Source organism: Protopterus annectens, chromosome 2.part1, assembly GCF_019279795.1.
Source record: "Protopterus annectens isolate FY-2018-M chromosome 2.part1, PAN1.0, whole genome shotgun sequence".
Classification (NCBI taxonomy): domain Eukaryota; kingdom Metazoa; phylum Chordata; order Ceratodontiformes; family Protopteridae; genus Protopterus; species Protopterus annectens.
This window is the reverse complement of record NC_056729.1, coordinates 722,057,463-722,081,164: the sequence shown is the minus strand read 5'-3', so window position 1 is coordinate 722,081,164 and position 23,702 is coordinate 722,057,463.

Here is a 23,702-nt window from a genome sequence, read left to right as displayed (position 1 = left end):
CCCTGCAACACGCTCTCCATCCATGTGAAGCAAAGTTCCTCCCAATCCCTATTTAAGAGCAACTTGGATCAATAGTAGGTAATCAAAAATCTAACCTCTAAATCTAATCAGAAAGTCTAACCTCATTTCCCTATTCGTCAATATCTTCTACAGGGAGAGAGTCTTCCCTCCTATACATCTAGGCAAGCATATTCAGACTATAACTACAACTGGGCCAACAATGAGACTTTAACCTGTGGGATTGGAAAACATCTGCCTCCCTCGTATCCGTGGGTTTTTCTGACACTAGAACACATTCAGAATTTCAAAAGAATTATGATCTATTCCACTTCTTTTAGTATGGCTAGCTCTCTTTCTCTCCCCCACTAACTCTGCCGTCCTTGGTCTATCTTTGCTCCTGTACTTTTTCCCCAGTGTCTTCTTCTTTACCCTAAACTATAGGTAGTTCTTTTGTATCTAATCCTATTTAAATACATTTCTTTTAAGATCCACCCTGTCTTTTCTCTCACTCTCTCTTTTTAGTACATACCAAGTCCTAAAATATTAGGTGAATGTGCAAGATAAAACCCTTAAACTTACATTACACTGGTTAAGTCAATCCCTCCTGTCCACAGCAGAGTGGGTCCTTGTCTTCTTGTGTGTGTGTATGCATGTGTGTGTGTGTGTGTGTGTGTGTGTGTGTGTGTGTGTGTGTGTGTGTGTGTATATATATATATATATATATATATATATATATATATATATATATATGTCTTCTGACCATTCCAGACTAAGGCATACTCTTTGACCAAATTTTGGCAAGTGTGGATATGTATTTTTCAGATAAGTAATACATTTGATTCTTTTAAAACACAGTGCAGTTTTTATTAAAGATCTGAAGTGATTTCCTCTTGGTGACTCTGTGACTCACCCAGTTGTTCTTATTCCTTGCTTATGTGAGTGAATGCTAGTAATAGCTAATTTTACATAATATCATGAATGTCAAACATGAGAATCACTGCTACATCAAGAGTTATCCCTAACTGCTGGTCTCTGAATGAGCTTGAGATCTCCTTGCTGAATAATATACAGTGTCAGCTATCCAACAATATTGCACTTTGCAAGCCAAGAATATTTTAGTACACAGTTTATGACTCAGACTGCATGCAGTTGGCTCCCTTGCTGTCATCTGCCAGTATGCCATTGGTGTCCCTCCCCCATTTTTTATTACATATGCTAAAAAATGTTCTAGATGAGCACCTGTGCATTTCATTGATAGTTTCTGTTCAGGGTCTGACCTTGGCCAAAATTCTCATCTTGGATTTCCTGAAAGAATGAGCTGCAAATCAGCTTAGATTAATGCCTATATTCCACAGTGCCTTCTTTATCTCTTTCTCAAAATTCTGTGGTTCAGACCCCCACTCCCCAATTTCTTCTTGAAATTCATCCTTAATCTTACTCAAACTAAATGCCTATGGAATGGGAAACATCAATACTATTTATGTCTTGTAAAACTAATCTGCTGCTCACTTCTCCACTGATCTAGCTTACACATACTCAGGCAGATTATTAGCTGGTGATGTATAAATGAAACTCACCCCTTTTCGATGCTCTATATCACTGACATCTAGACTTCCTATAATCCATTTAAGTAGCATGAGCAATGATAAAAAAGACCAGCAACACAGCTAACACAGCATAAGACTGAAAACTGTGCTAAATTCATGAAAGCTCCTTAACAGGGTTGGCAGCAGTTCTTGATCCAGTGGTATAGAAAGAGAATGTGAAGAAGAAAAATTCTATGTATGCACCTGATACGTTTTCCCATAGTGTGACACATGTTTATGCTGAGGATGTTTATGTAATTGCCAATGTTGCTGAGTCTGCTGGTCTATCTAAGAATAACTTGACAGATTCTGTTAAACATCCATCTCGTTCGGTCAAGAATATAGACATCCCACATACTTCTGTGACTGGCGGTACCTCTACTAGGGTGGAGGATTTTCCTCACTTGACTACCCCTATATGTCCCAACTTACCAAATGTATCAAAACATGTGACAGGGGCAGTTGAAGAGGAAGACATCTGGGAAGAGAAGAGGTCAAGGAGGGAAAGATTACATCGGTCCACAAAACCTGCAGTTGGTCTCGGCAAAAGGGATGGTGAAAGAACATGTTGTAAACCTATCATGCCTTAATTTAACATCTGCGGACATCAAATTATTAAATAAAGTATTGCATTTTATACCAGCTAATGACAATAATGTAACTTGATGCTATTACAGACTTGAAGCTATTTGTGAGAAATTTAAGCTTAAAACTAACTTCAAAAGATACTGCATTTGTTAAAGCAGAACCATGTAGAAAATTAGGTACATGTGCATCAATAGTTTCTCCACTATTAATGGCATTCTCCAATTTATGTGAGTGGGATCTTCGTCAGTTATATGAGAATGATCAAAGTGAGAAATTCTGTAATTTATCTGTCAATGAGCATGAAACTCTATTACATTTACAGAATAATAATGACATTGTTATTAAACACGCTGACGAAGGATGTGCAATTATAATACTGAACAAGACAGACTATTTAAATTATATCTATGAGTTTTTGAGTGATGTTAGGATGTTTAAGTACATTGCTATTTGTAATGTCTCTAAATTTATTGCAAAAGTGAATAAGGCTATATATAAGTTACAGTTAACACAGGATATTTCGAATGATCTATTTAATTGTTTTACTGTTCCCTGTCCTATTACACCCATGTTATATAGTCTCCCTAAAATACATAAAAATGTAACCCACCCCTTATGAGATCAATAGTATCTGGCCGAGGATGGGTGGCAGAACCTATATCGCTGTATTTACAGATGGTGTTAGGAAGCCATTTAACCAAAACCAAAATTAGAAGTTATATACAGGGCACTGGTGATGTTTTAACTAAACTGTACGACTGGTATAAGAATAGAGAAGAAACTAACTTTCTTTTTGTATGTCTAGATATAAGCTCCCTCTTTACAGTTATTCCGAATGATGTGGGAATTGATTTGATACAAACTTTCCTATGTGTAAATACAAATTTAAGTGGTAGGAAGATTGAAACATTATGTGAATTACATGATTTGGTGCTTGACAATAATGTATTTATGTTTGAGGAAAGTGTTTACTATCAGATCTCTGGTGTGGCAATGGGTACTCCCATTGCCAATACATATGCTAATATCACCTGGAATGAATGGAAATGGTTATTTGTGTATAGGACTCCAGACAAGTATAGACCTAAAATTTTGTTTTATAAAAGATTTGGTGACAATATCTTCCTGATTTGGGAAGGTAGTCAGTTTGAGTTGAATGAATTTGTTGAATATTTACATGGATCGGCTAATTATTTGACATTCAAATGTACTTCATCAGAGGTCAAGATTAGTTTCTTAAATGTACAATTGAATAAAATCAATAACATTATCCACACATGTATCCATAAGAAGGATGCAAAAGCAAATAGATATGTTCAGAGAGTATGCACGCACCTCACATTTTTAAGGGCATTGAAAGGAGACACTTGCTCTGTATCAGTAGATTGGATATGGATGATGTTAAGACTGAGGAGAAAATGCATGAAATATTAGAGGAATTTATAGAAAGGAGGTATGAGAAGGATGCTCTGGAACAGGTCAAGAAACAAGTCATTAATGACAGATATTGTCATGTTACCCTATTTTAAGCCAAGAGACGTACAATCTCAGAATAATATTAGATGCAATAAAGAACAACCATTGTGATATGTGACAACATATATGAGATATGCACAATGGGTAGAAGAGATAACTAAAAATTTGAGTATATTTGATAATATGCCAGAGCTTAAAGAAACTGTTGGTTCAAAACCATGTTTCAGTTATAGAAATTGCTCTAATTTAAAAAGATGGTTGTGTTATAAAGATGCAACGTCTAATATTAAAAATCATATATCTAATAGATCAGGAAGTTTTCGTGTTTTAACTGTGTTAACTGTAATCGTATCTTCTTCTTCTTTTGGCTGCTCCCGTTAGGGGTCACCACAACAGATCAACTGTTTCCATTTCTTCCTGTCCTCTGCATCATATAATTAGTGATAATTTTTTCATTCATCCAGTTATGAAGAAAAAGTACATGTTTTCTTGTTATGCAACTTGTAATATAGTGTGTGGTTTATTTTGCTACTTGTAAAAATGTACATCCTTTTATGTGGGCAAATCTAGTCAGAGAATAAAAAAAAAATGCATAACTGAGCATTATTCTGAAATATGTAGGCAAATTACTACTTACGCCTTAGCAAAACATATTATGGAGAGGGGTGAGGGACATGAATTTTATTTCAGAGGCATTCAAACTGTATATAGGAATTGGAGAGGGAGAGATTTAAATAATAATTTAGAAGTTTATGAATATAACTGGGTCCTACGCCTGCTGGCAGATATGGATCCAGGTCTAAATGCTCATGTTTGTATCAAACCTGTTTTAAAAAAGAAACAAATGTGTTTGCATTAATTATTGTAAATCTTTATATAGTTTTGTTATGTATACAGTTTATTTCCCTGGGAAAGAATTCGGTGTTCCGCGGCTTCACGATAATCAGTGTTCGAACTTCACAGTTCGAACATCTGGTGTTCGATCGTCAGCCGTTTCTACGGATTGATATAGACCCAAGTGATAACACTGCTATCCATATTGTTTTCCACACAGTATTTCTCTCCAACAACATGTGGCTACCCATATGGGCATCATATTCAGATATATGATATTTAGCTAAATGTCTGGCAACAATCCAATTACTCCTCAGGTATCTTTCCATAGCTACTGATTCTAATGCATGTGTATCCAGTTTGAAGTTATTATTTCCTGCCCATTCCTGCTGCCAGAATATCATGGCTGGTCCCTCCAACTTGTCTGTCAGGAAGGGCCCCCCTATAATATGGTAAAGCTATAGCAGAAATGAGTGACATGCCTACACTCCTCTGTTATGAAGAAGTCATTCACATAATGTACAGTTCTCCTTGTTAGATGAGCTACAATCAATATCCAATGAAGTGGTTTGCTGAATGTATCAAAAGTGTTACACACCATTGTGTAAGCTAAAGGCATAGCATCATCAGGCTAGAATTTACTGTCTAGTTGCATCCCCACAAATGATAGTTTTGATGCCTGATGGATAACAAGGAGAAAGCTGCCCCAATGTGTAACCAACCATGAATTTGACCCTACCTATTAGATAAGCTGGACTGCATTATCTAGCAGAGTGTGTTGCAATATTTTCTGCTTTCCTAATTAGGCCGCATTATATTGCTGATCCTTTTTAGGTAGTATAAGTGAAGAATGATCCGATATTCCTTAAGTCATTTATTTGGTACCAAGCATGTGGGTCAGAGTTTAAATTGCTTAAATGCTGGTCAGTAAAGGGACTGCTACCATATCAATCATCCATTCCTGGTCGAAAGAGTACAGAGTTTGTAACATATTTATCTAAAACAGATCTAAAGTTATTACAAGTGTTGCCTACAATGGACAGATCCATCTGTAAGAAAGCTGTCTTGAAAACTGCATTAGCAATTAAGTGATTTTTTTTTTCAGATGACTCCTCAATAGCTACTGCAAGTTATTGCCTCTTGTCTGGAATATTTGCCTCTTTAGAACCCCTGACCAACCTCACCATCTTCCTTCCAAAAAAAGATCTCTTTATCATCTTACCATGCTGCCAAAAGGTATTGGCATTCCTTAATCATCCAAAAATTCTTTTAGTTAGGATAGAAACACCATAGTTCTAAAGGAGGACTCCACTTTGTGGACAATAACTTGATACAGAAACAAGATAAGTTCTTATTAGCATTTTTGGGTCAGGACTTGGAGCAAAAGTGGTTAACAGCATAGTCAAAATAATATCTGTAAGTATGTCATAATCAGTATAATAAAACTCCATTGAACAAATGCCCAAATTACCCATGTTCAATAACCAGGCATTATCAAACGATGAATCCTGAGGAAAAGTAGCATCTTATCTTATTATTCATTTTGGCAGAAAGGTCACACAACTTCCTCATAACTAAAAGATAAAAAAAAAAATCTCTGGACCATCAAACAGGCAGGCTGAAAAGTATGTCAGCAGCTCAAAAGACTGATGCAGGGTGATTTTATGGAGCAGATCTCTCTTCAGATAAAAAGCAGTGCATATTTGGAAGATGTTGGTCTGGTATGAATCACAATGTACATCCAGAACAAGCATGTCCTCCAGAAGGTGCATCCAACACTATTGTATCTTCTGCCTCTACCCTTGCCTGTACATAGATCGCAAGTCATGGTTAAACCATGACTTGTTCTAAGCCCCTTCTTTAGCATGTATACTTAGTGGCACAACTTGATGCAAAGCACTGATGACAGAAATGTTATATGCAAAGTACTGATGACAGAAATATTATGTACTACATCCTGTATATCAGGATCATCCACAGTGAGCCTTCATGGAATGGGTTGAGATAGGGCAAAAATATCAGAGTATACTGCCTTGAGGGCTTTACATTTTACCAGTTTAGTAATAGGAGACTGAGGTGACAGAAGGCTAAGCATGGAGTGGACAAGGTAGTAGTCAAACCAAGACCTGGAGTCTAACAGAAATTACCTGGTTTGAAGACTAAGTTGGAAATCCAAAGAATGTCCAGATTTATAGGCCGCAGTTAAAATAACCTTGAGTGAAGCTGAGATTCTCTATTAATCCTAAGAGCTCCATAACAAATTCTGAAGGTTTCATCATTTACCTAGACATTAAAATCCCTAGGGTTGACCACCTGGGGAATGCATGAAGTAGGTCAGTGAAGAGCTCAGTTTACTTTCCTTCCAGGATAACCTAGTGGACAGTATGCTGCCAACACTTTTGACAGTTTATGAACCTAGAATTAGATTGATTGGATATCAGACAAAATGAGAAGAAAGTACTAACTGGAAATAAGTTACATGAATAAGCTACAAAAAGAATGCAGGAGGGCTTTAGGTTAGGGGAAAGAAGTGATTTGCCAGGCCAAACATGATGGCTAAGTCAGGTAAAATTCTAATCTTATTCCTAACTGACCTAACAGTATATAACTCAGCCACAGGCAGCTGGTTTGGGAAGTAGGTCTTTCTTTTTTGCCAGAGATGGAAATCTGGTCCCATCAGTATTGACACAAGGAAGTATGAATCTGATCTTCATGGCAAGTTTGAGTAACCCTAATCCCCAGCTAGTAGCCCTGCTCAGGGCATACAAGAAAGGAGCACCTCATAGCTGCAGCCCCTGTGACCCTTTGCCATTGCAAGTCTCATATACTCTACTGAAGCATATGGGGTCAAGAAAGTGGTGGACCAAAAGGGTGAAGAGCTAATAGAAGGTCTCTGGGCTAGAAGAGCCTCATAAATGATATCCACATACATTAATCTTGGCAGGCATATCTGTTGCCCCAGTCAAGCCCTGCATTTTTAGCAAGTACATTTACTGTAGGAATATAAAAATTAAAGATATTATGATGCTATATAAGAGTATGAAAAATAGATTCAAGTTAATGGCATTAGAAAAACAAATATATAAGACAGACAAAGTCATTTTCTTAGCAGTGTGACTGTGCCCTTAGCCATCATCCAGGTTAATAAGTCACAACAATTATATAAATGGCATAACTTGAAACATCAACAGCTGAACAAAAAATATCCAGGTGATATGCTGGATTCAGAAATAAAAATGCTTTAATATGTTAAGATACTAGTATCAATATGTATAACATGCTTCAGAAATTAGTTTGGCACAATCAAAATATTAAAAATGTAGTTGTACTGTTGTCAGATAACTCCAGAAGGTCCTCACAGTCCAATCTGATCAATCACCTGCAGTCTTGAAAATCACTGGCAATAGTTCACAAAGGTTTGACAGATGATCTTGGATATCTAACAAATTACCTGCAATATGAAAAAAACAGAGCAACAAGGTATGAACTTCAATAATAAAATCTAGCAGGATTTAGTAGTGGCAAGGACATAACATTCAGGTATTCTAAATTAACACAACACAAAAACGTCTCTGTACTGCTACTTCTGAATACACAAGTAAACTTCCTCATAGTATCAGCTAGTAGACCTTAGTAATAACAGAATCATATTTCTGTGATAGCTTCACAAAAAGTCAGTCTTAAGAAAAAGTAGCCACAGATGGCTGTACAACAATAATATACACATAGCCAGCATTGCTGAGGTAAGTAATGTCGCAAAACAAGTAAAAAAAGTACTTACTTTAGGCAGCAGCAGCAGCTAAAAGTAATCAACAGTAACAGCTAGATCTCTATTTCGAGTAGTAAGAATAGTCCACATTCAAACAAGTAGACAGCACTATGTCCATGCCATGGACTAAAAATATAATCCAGCAGTACAAATACTTCAGTTCCATTCATTCTCAATAAACAATTTCTAGCCCCAAAGTCCCATATCAATGACCAATGATCCATTTAACTCAATTACTTTTTCTCTTTTCCACCTTTCAGAACCTCCAGATTTTCACAAAATATTTTGCTAGCTAAAAATAGCTCCAAGCAGTAAGGCAAATGGTGCATTTTCTGTCATACATCAACTGACACAATAACAATGAAATCTAGTAAGTCTACTGTTCTTTATTGTTTTTTGTACTGTTACACTTATACTTATATACTTCACAGCAAAAAAAAAAAAAACTTACTAAAAGTACTACAAAAAAATATTGCATGACTCCAGGCACTAACAAGGTGCAACAAAAATAAGGCAGTTATGAAAAACAGTTGTAATACTACATTAATATTACAAATTTTCAGGCTTCCAGTTTTCTCTTGTACTTTGGCTCCAACATCCAAATACTTAATTGAAAAAAAAAAAAGAAAACTAATGATTTAATTGCCTAGGCAAAAAAAGAAACCTTTGAACTTGCTACAGAATCCTTAGGATTAATAGATAACTAGATTCACTCCAATTATTTCTAAAAAAAAAAAAAAAAAAAACACACACATTGAATATAACCTATGAGTCAAATGCAGCAAACATAACAACAAAGAATATTTCTAAATATTTAGATGTGAACTACATTAATATGTGATTAGCAGTAGCTGAAATTTAGCAATCTCCTGAGTTCTGCTGTTCAGCTGCCACATTCATTGATGGAATATTGCTTCCAGTCATATGCTTCTAGCTCCCCGAGGGTCATTTTTCCACAAACTGACATCATTCAGCCAGCAGCTCCATAATTTTAATCATGAAGAGCTGAAGCTTAATTTAGTATCTACAATCATCTATGATGATTAGAGTAAACAACAATACCTATGAGTAGTAGCCCTTCTTCTGCTGTAGCTTTACATAACCATGTTCTAGGCTATGTATTTATTATTGCTTTTATTAGGAGAGGGGGTGAAAGCAGGTGGTAGCAGAGTAGGAAGGGAAGATGGAAGAGGAGAAGAACTCCTTGACACATTAATCAATGATGCAGCACCCCTTTTTCCATCAGTTGATTATTCTTTGTCTGTGGAGAAATGAACCTTCAATGTTCAAGATGCAATCCAAAAAGACAAGAAGGAGAGAATATGGTGAATTTTTAACCATCTGGTTACCAAAAGCATTACATTTATCAGAAGCATTGTACTTTGAGATTGAAAGAACTCTTAGATGCTTAGCACATCCATCTCTGAAGAAAAGTCCTCTACCCGGATCTGTGATTGTCAGATTTGTTGCCTGCTAAGTCAAAGATTTGGTTTTCAAAACTGCATGGTCTAATAATCATATTAAAATAGGAAGCAGTACAGTCAGGTTTGATAATGACTATTCATCTAGAATGGTTACAAAAAGAAGGTGTCTTTATTTCCAATAAAAGAATTGAAAAAAGCAGGTATTAAAACTGTGTTATTTCCAGCTAAGTTAAGACATTTTTTTCCTAATGGCCCAAAAATGTTTGAGACTTTAGTAAATGCTGTTGCCTATATACAACAGAATGCAATCTTAGACAACACTGAAAACATGGATTGGGCTATCACTTTATTGAAGAGGCATGCTGAAAGAAATGAATGGAGGAACTGTGAACAAGTTAAAAAGTTAAATGACAAATAATTCTTTACTTTTCACATAATGTTATGTTTATAATATATGGACCATCATAACCTAATATAATTTAATTTTACTGTCAACTAATATTAAAGTAAATTATTCTCTCTTTTTCTTGTTTTATATGTATAGCTATGAAGTTTATCTAGATGTTCATGTATGTGTTGATTGTGTGATGAAATATGTTATAACATAGATTCACCACTATCTATGAAAAATATGTATATAAATAATCAGATAGGAACATAGCACACACATTATAAAGTCTAATAATGTAATCAAATCTATTCTAATGTGCTTTATAGTAATACATATTTTTTGTGATTTTGTATATGTCTTTTTCCTTTCCTTATCTTTTATGTTTGTTTGCTGCGTTGGTTACTTAGATGAATATGTATTTTTAATACTGATGGTGAATGTCACTTTTGGACCCGTGGTGGTGGTGCTGCGGTAGCATTGTCGCCACACAGTAAGACGCTGTCCGGTTCGATTCTCAGCTAGAGCGTCTTCTGCGTGGAGACATGCGTGAATGGGCGTACCTTTGTTGAAGGTTGTGCGTCAGGCCTGGCAAGCCGGTACATAAAAATCAACTGCCAATCATTGGCGGACTGGAGTTCTGCTGTGGCAACCCCTAAACGGGAAAAAGCAGAAAGACACAAACATGGTGAATGTCACTTTTGCTATCCTTATTTATATGTAAGTTTGGGACTGTATTTGATGACAGTGGGAGGCATTGATTTCTGATGTGAGGATCTAGAAAATGCTGTGTTGCATGAATGCTTGGGTTTGTCTCTTTGTGAGAGGTGTTCTTTGTTTTTTTTGGTATGCTTTTCATTTAGTAATTTTGAAGTGTCTGCTGGTTTGTGGCTTGTCAGTTACTGGGTTTTGTGCAGTTTAGTGTATGTATAGATTCCTTGTGTACAGTGCTGGTGGATGTGGATGTGGATGCATTAGGTAAATGTAAATGGGGTATATTGCAGTCATTCATGCATTTGGCAGCTTTGGTTGATTTTGTTTAAGGTTAATGGCTTGGTTTAAGAATGGAATCATATAGCCATTTCCTTCAAATTTAAAAAGCTGTTTTACTTAATTCTCCTACTTTTCCCACAAGCAATCCACATCATTGTTGATATTGCCTTATGCAGATGTTGTGAGACATGATGCTAGACATCTTACACATGTTTGTAGTGTCATGAGAAACTATGAGATGCCTATAATAGTCTAGCTAATCTTTACTTATCTGTTCATTTTTCAAAAGGAAATGAGAAACATTTAACACAAATAACTATTTTAGTTGTGCTAAGTTTATTTTTTATTATTTATGCATTTTTTCATTTAATTAAATGGATTTTAAATAACGTGCAATGCAAAAAGATAAGGGTGTTAGATTTTATGTTTTTTGTGACAAACCAAAGTTGAACTTTCTGTCTAAGGAATTCTGCAGAAATATATAGCATCTTTCATTTATTATAAGTGTTACTGTTATATCTTGCTATTGCTGAGAGTTTCAAACCTCTTGATGTACAGTAAGTGGAGTTTGAACATTAGCTCAGCAATGTGCTACAATCATAAGAACCTTGCATTCATTTAGCGTAGGTCTAAATCATATTCTAAACAAACTGACTTCTTATGTGTTGCGTACAGTAAAAGGGATAAAGAAAAAATATTTTAACATCATTGTTTTTAGTATTTAATGTTCTATGTTGTGTTTTGACCCATACTGCATAAAGAGTTCTCTAACCCTTTCTTTCTTCTCCACACCCTAATATATGAACTACTGTAGCTCATACAAACAATAAGAAAAAAATTTATCTTTATGACTCACTCAGCTGTAGCACTAAGCAAATTTACATTATAGGCTCATATGTTCATAGGTAGGTACTAGGCTATCTGCTCGAAGGCATTTATAAGCCTAGCCAGAATGTGTTGGCTTTCGCCACCCCTTTAGATTAGTTCCCTGCGCCTCTGTCCAGCAGAGCCACTGAAGTGATTTCCGAGGTAAACTTTCTGTTTCCCATCCACTCATTAAGGTTTCTCTTGAAGAGTGTTAGCATGGAGCTCTGCCTAATGTGGATTGGAATCTTGTTTCAAAGCATGGGAAGTCTCTGGGACAGGAATCTATCCCTCCAGCACTTCCTGTTTATTGTTGTGGTGAGGTTTAGATCCCTAGAGGGTGTGGCTCGAGGGGATAAGGTTTTCTTTAGGTGGAGCATGTCCATCAATTCTGGGCTGGACATGGCTTTGTATGTCAGGCAGAGATCACCACTGAGTAGGTGGTATGCAAACGAGTACAGCTGGAGTTTTTTCAGTCGAGCTGCATAAGCATCTGTTTGAGGCCAGTGATTCTTTTGGTGAAATACTTCTGTGGTCTTTCCAGCTGTTGCAGGTGTCTTGTAAGGTACATCCCAAATGGGGCGTTGTACTCTATGATGGGTCTGATGAGTGATGAATAGAGGGGCACAATGACCTCTTGTGATCTGGATGCAAACCCTTTTGTGATTAGGTGGGCCACATAGAATAGAAGGATTTTCTAATCACTTTGGCAATGTGATTATCAAAGGAGAGATTACTGTCTACTCGGGTCCCCAAATCCCTTATTACGTCTTCCGTAGTTAGGGGACTACCACCTATGTGGTAGTTTGTGGGTATTTTTTTTTTCCAAAGGGGATGACTATGCACTTTTTGGCATTTAGCTTGAGGCCATGAGTTTGACACCAGGTATCTGTCTCAGTGAGACCCTTTTGGAGCATGTCTGTGTCAGCCAGAGAGTCAATTATAGACCCTAGTTTGCAGTCGTCTGCCTGTACCTCTGAGAAGTATATGCTGAACAGGAGGGGTCCTAGGACTGAGCCCTGGGGAACGCCACTTGTAACTGGTTTAGAGTCGGACCTAGCTCCTGCAACTCTCACCATGTGGGTTCTGTTCATGAGCCAGTTGGCAACCCATCTTGTGATGTAGGGATTTATGTTCATGCTGGTGAACTTGTCTATAATACTAGAATGGGGAATCGTGTCAAAGGCCTTTGCGAGGTCTAGGTAGGCTGTGTGCACCACTTTTCCCTTATCTATAGCCTTGGTAACTGTCTCAGAAGTCCACCAGGTTTAGGAGGCATGATCTGCCCTTATCAAAGCTGAACTGGGTAGGGTCCAGTGTTTGGAGGTTCCCAATGTCTCTGTTAATGAGTTTCATGATGATGTGCCCCATATCCTTGCAGATCAAGCTAGTCAGACTTGTAGAGCAATAGTTCCTGGGGTCTGTTGTGGCTCCCCCTTTGTAGAGTGGAATAACCATTGCTGTGCACCACTCTATGGGTAGATAGCCTGTGGATAGACTGAGTTTGAAAAGTGTGTTTAGGTGAGGAGTTAGTTCGTCTTTGAGCTTGTGTAGGATGCAGCCTAGGACACTGTCCGGTCCCATTGATGCGGTGTTTTTGGCTTTGGAGAGGGCTGTTTTAACCTGAGTGTCTGTGATTTCAGGGGCTCTATATTCTTCTGGTATGGTTATGGGCCCTTTTGGGGGTGAGAGGGGGGTGAAGTTTGCACTGAATCTGTCTGGCAGGATGTTGACGATATCGGTCAGTTCAGTGTATTTTATGTCATTCTGCACTAACTCCGAGTAGATCTGAGCATTGCCACTTAGATTCTTGACATAGCTAAAGAATGCCTTGTGGTTATCTTTGGAATCCTTGGCAATTTTTCTTTCAAAGCTTGCCTTGGATGATTTTATGAAGGATCGCAGTTTCTTGCTGATACTGATCAGGGATGTCTTCCCTTCTTGAGATTTTACTCTTTTCTGTACTAGTTTCATCCTTCTATTGTATAGCTTGTTTATGGCAGGGGTCCAGCAGACTGGTTTCCTTTTCTTGAAGGAGTGAGTCTTGGTTTTGTTTGGGATAGCACGATCCATGCATTCTTGTAGGTGCCCGTAGAATGCATTAGTAAAGGATTTTGCAGCTTGTATAGCATTATCCTTTACCATGGGGGGCTTTGAAGCTTTCCACCTCGGTCTTAAGTAACGTGAAGTTTGCTTTTGAAAAGTTTTTCAGGGTGGTTTCCTTGTCCGGGGGTTGGGGCGGAATGTGGATATCCAAAGTGATTTGTTCATGGTCAGATCTAACCAGCGGGGGGTTGACCTCCGGTGTGGAACACCGGTCGCCCATGTTGGTGATGACCAGGTCCAATATGTTGTCATCTCTGGTGGGAGTGTTGACCAGTTGATCCAGGGTGTTTGAGTTTATAAATTCTAGGAAACGTTGGGCAAGGGAGTTTGTACTTGAGTAGTTCTCCCAGTTAATGTTTGGGTAATTGAAATCACCCAATATTAGGGTGTTTGGTAGGACCTTTACATTTCCCAGTGTTTCCAGAAACATGGAATGGGGATCCTGGGACATGGTGGGTGATCTGTAGCAAGCTACAATTTGAACTGCAGATTGGCCCATTGTTAGTTGCACGCAGATGATCTCTGAAGCATTGTGCTGTGCCACGAATCTGGAGGTGTGGGTATCCTTGATGAATATGGATACGCCCCTGCCTTTTGTATTTCGGTCCGGTTTCTGTGGCCAAAATGTATGGTGAGAGTTGTAGCCTGGTAGTGCTGGGGTGCTCTCTGGAGCCTTAAACCAGGTTTCTGTTACTGCACATATATCGATTTTCTCCATACTGAGGTGTGCCTTGAGTGTGTGCATTTTGAGGTTTAGACTTCTGGCATTGAGTAGCATTACCCTCAGTTTTTTGTTACTTGTGCTATTTATGGTGTTGGGTTTGTCTTTTGAGCCTTGCCTAAAAAAGGCACTATGAGGTTGGCAAGAGCCTTGGCCAGTATTCGAAAGCCTAAGGGTGACAGGTGCAAGCCGTCTCTAGTGAAGCAGCATGGCTTGTCGAGCATGTCATCCCAGGCGGACAGACACTGGATCCCCTTTGAATGACACCAGAAACTTAGCCAATTGTTGAAATTGATAATTTTTTCTTTATACTGTGGTATTCTTGGTGAGGGTAGGATGCTACTCAGGGTCAGGGTCATACCGGCCTGGGCTATGTGATCATCGAGCTCTTCCATGTCTCTTTTCATGTAGTCCAGGGAGGTACAGCTCAGGTCATTCACACCAACATGGACAATGACAGAGTCATATTTGTACTTGTTCTGGAGTGACCTGAGTGCTTGTGTTAAGTGGAGGATCCTGGCACCTGACAGGCAGCTAACAGTAACCTTCTCCTTATTCAGCCTAGTGAGTGGGATGTCAGTGTGCCTGACTATAGAGTCACCTATTACTATTATGTTGGGTATATTATTTTGCCTTAAGGGCTGTGATTATGTGGCACACTGGTTTTGTGAAGTATTGTTTCATGGTTTGTGTTGGGGGTGGAGATTGCTTGGATATCTGCTTTGGAGGTCTCTGTTGCTTTTGCAGATTTTTATTTAGAGCCTCCGAGTATGTTTTCTTGTATTTGTGTGTGTTTTTTGCCGGTGCTGGTTTAATGGGTCTATGTGAGATTGGTGGTGTGATACAAGTATTTCCCCTCTCCTCTTGACTGTCTGATCCAGTCTTGGGTTGAGAGAACATAGCCTCCAGTTTGACTGTATAATTGCATCTCTCACATGTGTTAGTGTTTGGTGGTAGGAGGACAGGGTTGTCTGCACATGAGGCAGTTGTAACATTGCCTCAAATTGCCCAGATTCACCAGTTGGACTGGAGAGTGCACCTGAAACTGCCCTTTGGACATGCCTGGATAGGTACAGTGAACTGTTTTATTGATTATCTGGTAAGGTTGAATAGACAGCCTTGTCCTTCTGTGCAGTAGAGGGGGGGGGGCTAGTGCTAGGGTTTATAAGTGCTTGCTATGAGTTTTGAGCAAGTGCCAGGCTGAGAAATTAATGACTTGAGTGCTTAAGTTGAAGGTTTGTCTAGTTCCAAGGGAAAAATTGAAGAGGAGACTTTGTGGAGCCAGAAATAATTATACCCTAGCTAACCAGCGCTGCCCGGTGCGCAAAACCGGGGAAATGCGTTTTTTATAGCAGGGAAATGAAAGAGATAGAAATTAGCCCAAAATGGCCAATAAACTACTAATTTCTGGGCTGAAACCACTCCTCCAGGGACAGATAGGCTGCTCAAAGCTCCCCTCTCTCACAGGTGAACAGAGAAACTTCCTTCTATCCAAGTAAGGTATGGGCAAACACAAAGATTCGTAACACAGTCCTGACTGAAAACTGGACTATACTAGCTTAGAAAGGCAGGAAACAAGTATTTTTTTCTCAGAAAATAAAGCAGATACAATCAAAAAACACTTTAAATGCACAGAAAAGGATACTTATTGTTATATATCTCAGATCAGAGTTGTAGTCAATGCCCCTAGTAATAAAGTAGGAAGAAACACAAAAACAGTAAAAGCAGATGAATAAAGTGAATATATATATATATATATATATATATATATATATATATATATATATATATATATATAAACAATAGAAAATGAACAAACTGATTTAAACAAGTTACCCAATTAACCAGAAAAAAAGCTCATTATCATTTAAAAGTCTGTGAAGTTATTATTATTGACAAATAGAGAACACTCTATATGCACCATTCAAGTTATTTAGATATGCAATTTAAAATTCTTTATGATATTTAATGAAAAAAATGATTTCTAAAATTTTATATAGGCATACATTATGACCAGAAAATACGAACGTTCATAGCTGAGGAGACATCTTATCTTATTTAAATGTATATTTAAAACTAATAGACTGAATTGCATTAAATGTCTCTCAAGGATTTATGTGATGTTATATTTTTGGGCTTTGTGTGTTATAGTAATCCATTTGTTTATTATTTTTGCATAGTTAAACTTTGAAAGTTAGTACACAAGTTTACTATATACTATATATCTATATCTATATACATACACACATGTATATATATATATATATATATATATATATATATATATATATATATAATGTATATATTTATATTTATATATACTGTCTCATCTCTTTTAAAAGTATACCCATTTTAATGTTATAAAGTCAAAAAGTGGTTTCTCTATAGTAGTGCAGTTCCTTAATTGGAGAACTTGGAGAAGGGACATATAGATTTTTTTTTTCTAAGTATAATAATAATCTTTATTCTTTGTTATCTTGTTTCATGCTCTTATAAGTTATATAAATTAACTATTTTGTTCTTGTAGTTGCTTTTATTACCTTAATATTTTAAATATTATTTATTGATGCATACTTTCTGTTTGTGCAAGGTTGCAAGAGTAAACTATTTTGGGCATTTGTGGCAGTTGATTGCTTCATTAGGTAGTTTGGATGGGATCTCTTTTAAACTAGGAACATTGAGCTCCATGCTGTGGGCTTGGCTTGACAGTAATTTAATTAAGATTATTTTTTTTGCTTTAACTTCTGTATGCATGTCAAGTATAGAACAGTCTTTAATAATGACTGATTTTAATTGCTGTCTTACATGCTTTTATATTTTACATTTTTCAAGTCAAAAGCTCTGTCTTAGATTCATATAATGTATTATATTTATGATATGTCACATTTAAAGTTTTATCAATAAATGTTTATGGTCTTAATATTGTCTGCATGAGAAGCAGTTTATTTAAATATCGAAATTTATTTAAAGCTAAAGTTGTTTTCTTACAAGAAATTAATTTAATCAAAAAGATATTGATAGATCGAATTCAAAAGATTGCATAGTTCTGGTTAGTTCTAGTTTAAAATATAAAAAAAGAAGTAGAACTGCTATTCTTAGGAGGAATTCAATACTGATACCCAAAACCCAAAATTATTGATAACTACAGTGATACTAAATTTATATTGTGTGTAATAATAACTGAATTACAGGGGAGGTTGTATACTTCAGTTAATATATATTGGATTCCAGGAACTGGTGCCAAATATGAATTATTTAGCTTGTAACATCAAATATGAAATGGAGTCTTATAATGGTTGGAGATTTTAATTGCTTATTAAATGAAAAAGATACTAGATTTTTTTCTTGGACCAAAAGTATCTGCCACAGCTAAAGATTTGTCAGATTTCACTTAAGTAATTAATATGCAAGATATCAATTACTTTTTTGATTCTGAATTTTTATTTGAAATACATTACTAATAATAGATTTATGACACAATCAAGAATTGATATGGTTTATATTTAAAGTGACTTAGTTTCCAGGTTAGTGAAAGTTAAAGTGGTTTCATGTCCCTTATCAGATCATAACACTATCCAAATGAAATTATACTTAAATCAAAGAATTTAGTTTAATGTAATAGAATTTATGGATATGTAACAAAACTTATTATGAAGTTTAATAGCATGTTTTTAATTTTTTGTGGTATTCATGCAAAACTAGGTTAGCATCAGGACATTATATGAGAGACTGTAAGAATGATGGAGTAGTATTTAAAAGCAGAATGCTTTATCATCTGTCATTATAACTGTAGCCTTACGAATAATTTTAATTATTCATCTAGATGGAAAAAGCTCCATGAAATCTTGTGGTAGAGTTGTAACAATGATATAACTATAGAGCATACTCAGATGTCAGGAATTATTTCAAGTACTTTTTAAAGACATGTTTTGAGAAATATGTTAACATAGCCAGTTATTCATATTATATTAATAACATTTTAAATATATTTAGACATTTTATTTTAAAGAAGCTTGATATAAAAGCTTGGTTTTATATATTATTTCCCATAGCCTTTATTGTAGATTATATTGACACTTTTAACTTTCCTAATATGTTAATTTTAGGAAATCACAATTTATTTTTTTTGGAACCAAATAATGACTTGAGCTAAATTATTTTCTTCTGACTACTAGATGGATAAATATGATATTGATATGAATAAATGGGTTGTTATACAATTGAATAATATAATATATAATCTCTAAAATTGAATTAATGACTAACACAATAAAGAATAGTTTCCCTCTTTTTGTAATTTTAACCAAGTAATGCAATAGGAGAATTTTACTTAAATAAATTTATAAACAGTAAAAAATATAAAACCACATTTTAAAAATAATTATTGGGATTATGCTACACTAGATAATCATACTGATTGATCCACGAGTGATAAAAACGTAAAGCTCTCTGTCATGAAAAAAAAGCATCCTCCATATACTGGAGATTTCTTCTTGGAAATTTATATGCAGAATTTTTATTACCGCTCATAAGACTGAAATTATGTATAAAAAGATACTGGATGTTGTAGGCATAAATCTATTCTAAGGGCTGATTGGCAACATATGTTATTTGACTGTAATGTCTTGCAACCTTTTTGTGATGAGATTGCTAAATTTAATGCAAGCCCTATGGTCAGATAGATTTAATCCATCCAAAACATTTGCTTTATTTAATATACCAGTTTCTGGAAGTGTACCTAGAATGCAATATTCACTTCTTTAGAGTTTGTTAAGGATAGCTAGAAAAGTTGTTACTAGAAATTGGGAAATAATGTTACTCTCTCATTCATGGAATATATAAACATTGTTAATGTTACCTGTCAAAATGAATTAGTCACTATTAGGATGAAAATGAATAGGATAACGTCTGAATATAATTTGTCAAAATGTAGTTTCTTAACTCAGAAATATTAATTTAAGATTTTATTTGTTTAAATATTTTTATTTATATTTTGCATATTACTTTAAAAAAATCACTGAAGTTCATATAAATTTGATTTAGACACAATTGTAAATAGTTTGTTTTCCCTTTGATGTTAATTTGTTGCTTTAGTGTATTAAAATCTAATAAACTGCTTTAAGAAACATTTGAGATGCAAGGCAGTATCCTCAGGCTTAGCGCTCAGACCACCATGCTTTTAAAATAATTCCAGTGTTTACCTTGGGAATTAGCACCTAGATCACTATGCTTTGAAAATGATTCCAGTGCGTGCCTTGGCAATTATCACTCAGACTACTTACCTTGAGAATATGTCCCACAGACTTCTGTACTTTCAGCTTTAACAAGCAACTAGGCCCCTTGTTGACCCAGCACCCCAAGTATTGTAACTAATATTGTTAAAAATATGTATATATATATATATATATATATATATATATATATATATATATATATATATATAAAAGAGAGTACTAATGACTACTTGCTAAGTTCCTGTAATCATGCACTGCCTCAAGCTCAACGTCCATATTCTCTTGGAATCCTTTACATGCCTTCTCTAAAATATGCACAACTATTTCTTCACATAATTTTGTTTATTTTTTTTTTAATTTGATTGGTCACCATCCACAGAATCATCATGTTACTTCCGATATCATGTACTCTCTGTGAATGTACCCTGCCTATTTGTAAGGTTTTAAATACTACTATATTACTTTCATAAGTTATTGTCACAACCTTTGACCTTTGTGATATCAGGCATTGCTGCAAAAGGCCTATCACTCTGGTATGCATGCATCAGGTTCAGGCACCTAGGCAGTAAGACATTTCCCTGTTATACATTTGGCTGGGGGAACATGGCTCAATTGACATTCAGCTGCAGAGAAATATGGCTGTTGCAAATTCCCTGTTGGCAAAGAGAAGCACAGACTGCCATGCTCACAGCTTTAATAACCAAGCACTTGGAGGCAGAAGAAGTATTGACTGTTGTACTCAGTTTATAATACATGGTTATGTAACTACAACTTGGAGATATGTGCTACAGCATGGCAGAAATCTTGTATGCAGCTGCAGTCACATTTATGCTCCAGTACACATTTACATAATGTTTCTCAGACACTGTGAATGGAGTAGCGGTCCACACACACCAATTAGAAAGGAACTGCCAATTGTGCACTACATTTTTATTGCCACCAACATGCCTATTGGCCAGCCTGCTGCTGATGCCTGCCATACTTCCTGCTGCCTCATATTGCCTTGGGGGGCATGGTCATTATTTTCCACCTGTTCAATTTGTTATTGAAATTGTGGGCACGGCACTGCATTCTTCTTTTTGCCTATGGGAAATTCACAACAAACATATTTCTCTGCAGCTGAATGTTACTTCAGCCACGTGTTCACAACTAAGCGTACCATGGGGAAATGTCTGATTGCCTAAGTGGAATCACATGGCATGCACTTCCAGCCCTTGCAAAGAAATAAACCAGCTTGAAAACACTATAAATCACAATAAACACTGCTGCAGGAAGTCAGTAATGAATTTTGAACACCTGTGCAAGCCTTACAATTGTTCTTATGATTATATTAGGCTTAAAATGGTCCCGATGCCAATAGTATAGTAACAAGTTATGAACTTATGAGAAGCTTAGATTTAACAGAATGAAGATACACAAGTCCTATGTCTCTGCTTTTGTTGTCTGTTTGTCTAAATAGTTCAAAACAGATTTTAAAATGCCACATGCCATACTAAGGTCATTAGCAAGCTACACATATTAATTTAAAAGTAGAGTAGAAAATTTGACTTATATATTTTGTAAGCTTGGGTGATGTGCAGAGCTGTAGTAACTACAGAGGAATTAAATTGATCAGTCACAGCATGAAGTTATGGGAAAGAGTACTGGAAGCTAGGTTAAGAAGGGAGGTGATGATTAGTGATCAGCAGTATGGTTTCATGCCAGGAAAGAGCACTACAGATGCGATGTTTGCTTTGAGAGTGTTGATGGAGAAGTACAGAGAATGTCAGAAGGAGTTGCATTGTGTCTTTGTGGATTTAGAGAAAGCATATGACAGGGTGCCTAGAGAGGAGATGTAGTATTGTATGAGGAAGTCAGGAGTGTCAGAGAAGTATGTAAGAGTGGTACAGGATATGTACGTGGGTAGTGTGACAGCGGTGAGGTCTGTGGTGGGAGTGACAGATGCGTTTAAGGTGGAGGTGGAATTTCATCAAGGTTCAGCTCTGAGCCCTTTCTTATTTGTAATGGTGATGGACAGGTTGACAGTCGAGATCAGACAGGAGTCCCCGTGGACTATGATGTTTTCAGATGACATTTTGATCTGTAGTGAGAGTAGGGAACAGGTGGAGGAGACCCTGGAGAGGTGGAGATATGCTCTAGAGAGAAGAGGAATGAAGGTCAGCAGGACTAAGACAGAATATATGTGTGTGAATGAGAGAGAGGATAGAGGAATGGTGAGGATGCAGGGAGCAGAGGTGAGGAAGGTGGATGAGTTTAAGTACTTGGGATCAACAGTTCAGAGTAATGGTGAGTGTAGAAGAGAGGTGAAGTAGAGAGTACAGGCAGGATGGAGTGGGTGGAGAAGAGTGTCAGGAGTGATTTGTAACAGACGAGTACCAGGAAGAGTGAAAGAGAAGGTCTACAAGAGGGTAGTGAGACCAGCTATGTTATACAGGTTGTAGACAGTGGCATTGACAAAAAGGCAGGAGTCAGAGCTTGACATGGCAGAGTTGAAGATGTTAAGATTTGCACTGGGTGTGACGAGGATCGACAGGATTAGGAATAAGTATATTAGAGGGTCAGCCCAGGTTGGAAGGTTTGGAGACAAAGCCAGAGAGGCAAGATTTTGTTGGTTTGGACATGTGCTGAGGAGGGATGCAGAGTATATTGGGAAAAAGATGCTAAGGATGAAGCTACCAGGTAACAGGAATAGAGGAAGGCCTAAGATAAGGTTTATGGATGTGGTCAGAGAGGGCATGCAGGTTGTTGGTGGGACAGAGAAAGATGCAGAGGACAGGAGGAAATGGAAACAGTTGATCTGCTGTGGCGACCCCTGATGGGAGCAGCTGAAAGAAGAAGAAGAAGAAGAAGATTTTGTAAGCTGCCAGTTATATATCTGTAGTTCTCTCTCTTTCATGAAACAGCATTGCTGAAGATTATCTGTCAGCTGCATAGAGAAGAATGATCCCATCTCTGTGTATTCAGTGTGTCTTTGTACACAAACTCTAAGGACTAATGTGGAACTTTTCAAAGTATTAACCAACAACAACTCAGATTATGATAATAGATGTTCTTGGATGGGATTATAGATAAGAGAGATACAGCTCATTACTAATGTACTTCTTGCTTACCAGAGCAATGGCACCATGTTTCAGTTCAGCATGTAATTCTTCTGAATTATGCTGAACAATCTGAATGGTTCCTTCTGCTGAGATTTTTCTGTAAACATAATAGTGTATCTGATACAGAACCACTACATGCTTCATCAGCTCTGCACACTGAGGCATGATTTCAACATATGCTTAACACCTCTGCCAGGCAGAGCTTTCAGCCACTTAATGCCAAAATCAGGGACAAATCAAGAAGTAATCAAGGGCACATTTAAAATATTAGTGCTGTTAATATCAAAAGTTGTCAAATTAAAACAGTTGGCATTAACATGCATTTTCCTAATTAAAAGATTATTGTCATTATTTTTTAAATGTAGTCCACCACCTTTTCCCTCAACTCACATGTTTTAAGAGGGTTAGGAGCGACAGAGCAAAACTGAATTAAAATCAGGGATGTCTCTGAAAATCAAAAGGAGTCGAGTAGTATGCTGCCAGAAAACAACATTTTCCACACTCACAGTTCTAAATGTAATAGCCCTCGGTGGCAATAAATTGTGAACCTTTTCCACTGTGTAATTGTCCTTTGATATTATTGTCTTGGAGGTTTACTGTTAATTTATACTACATGTT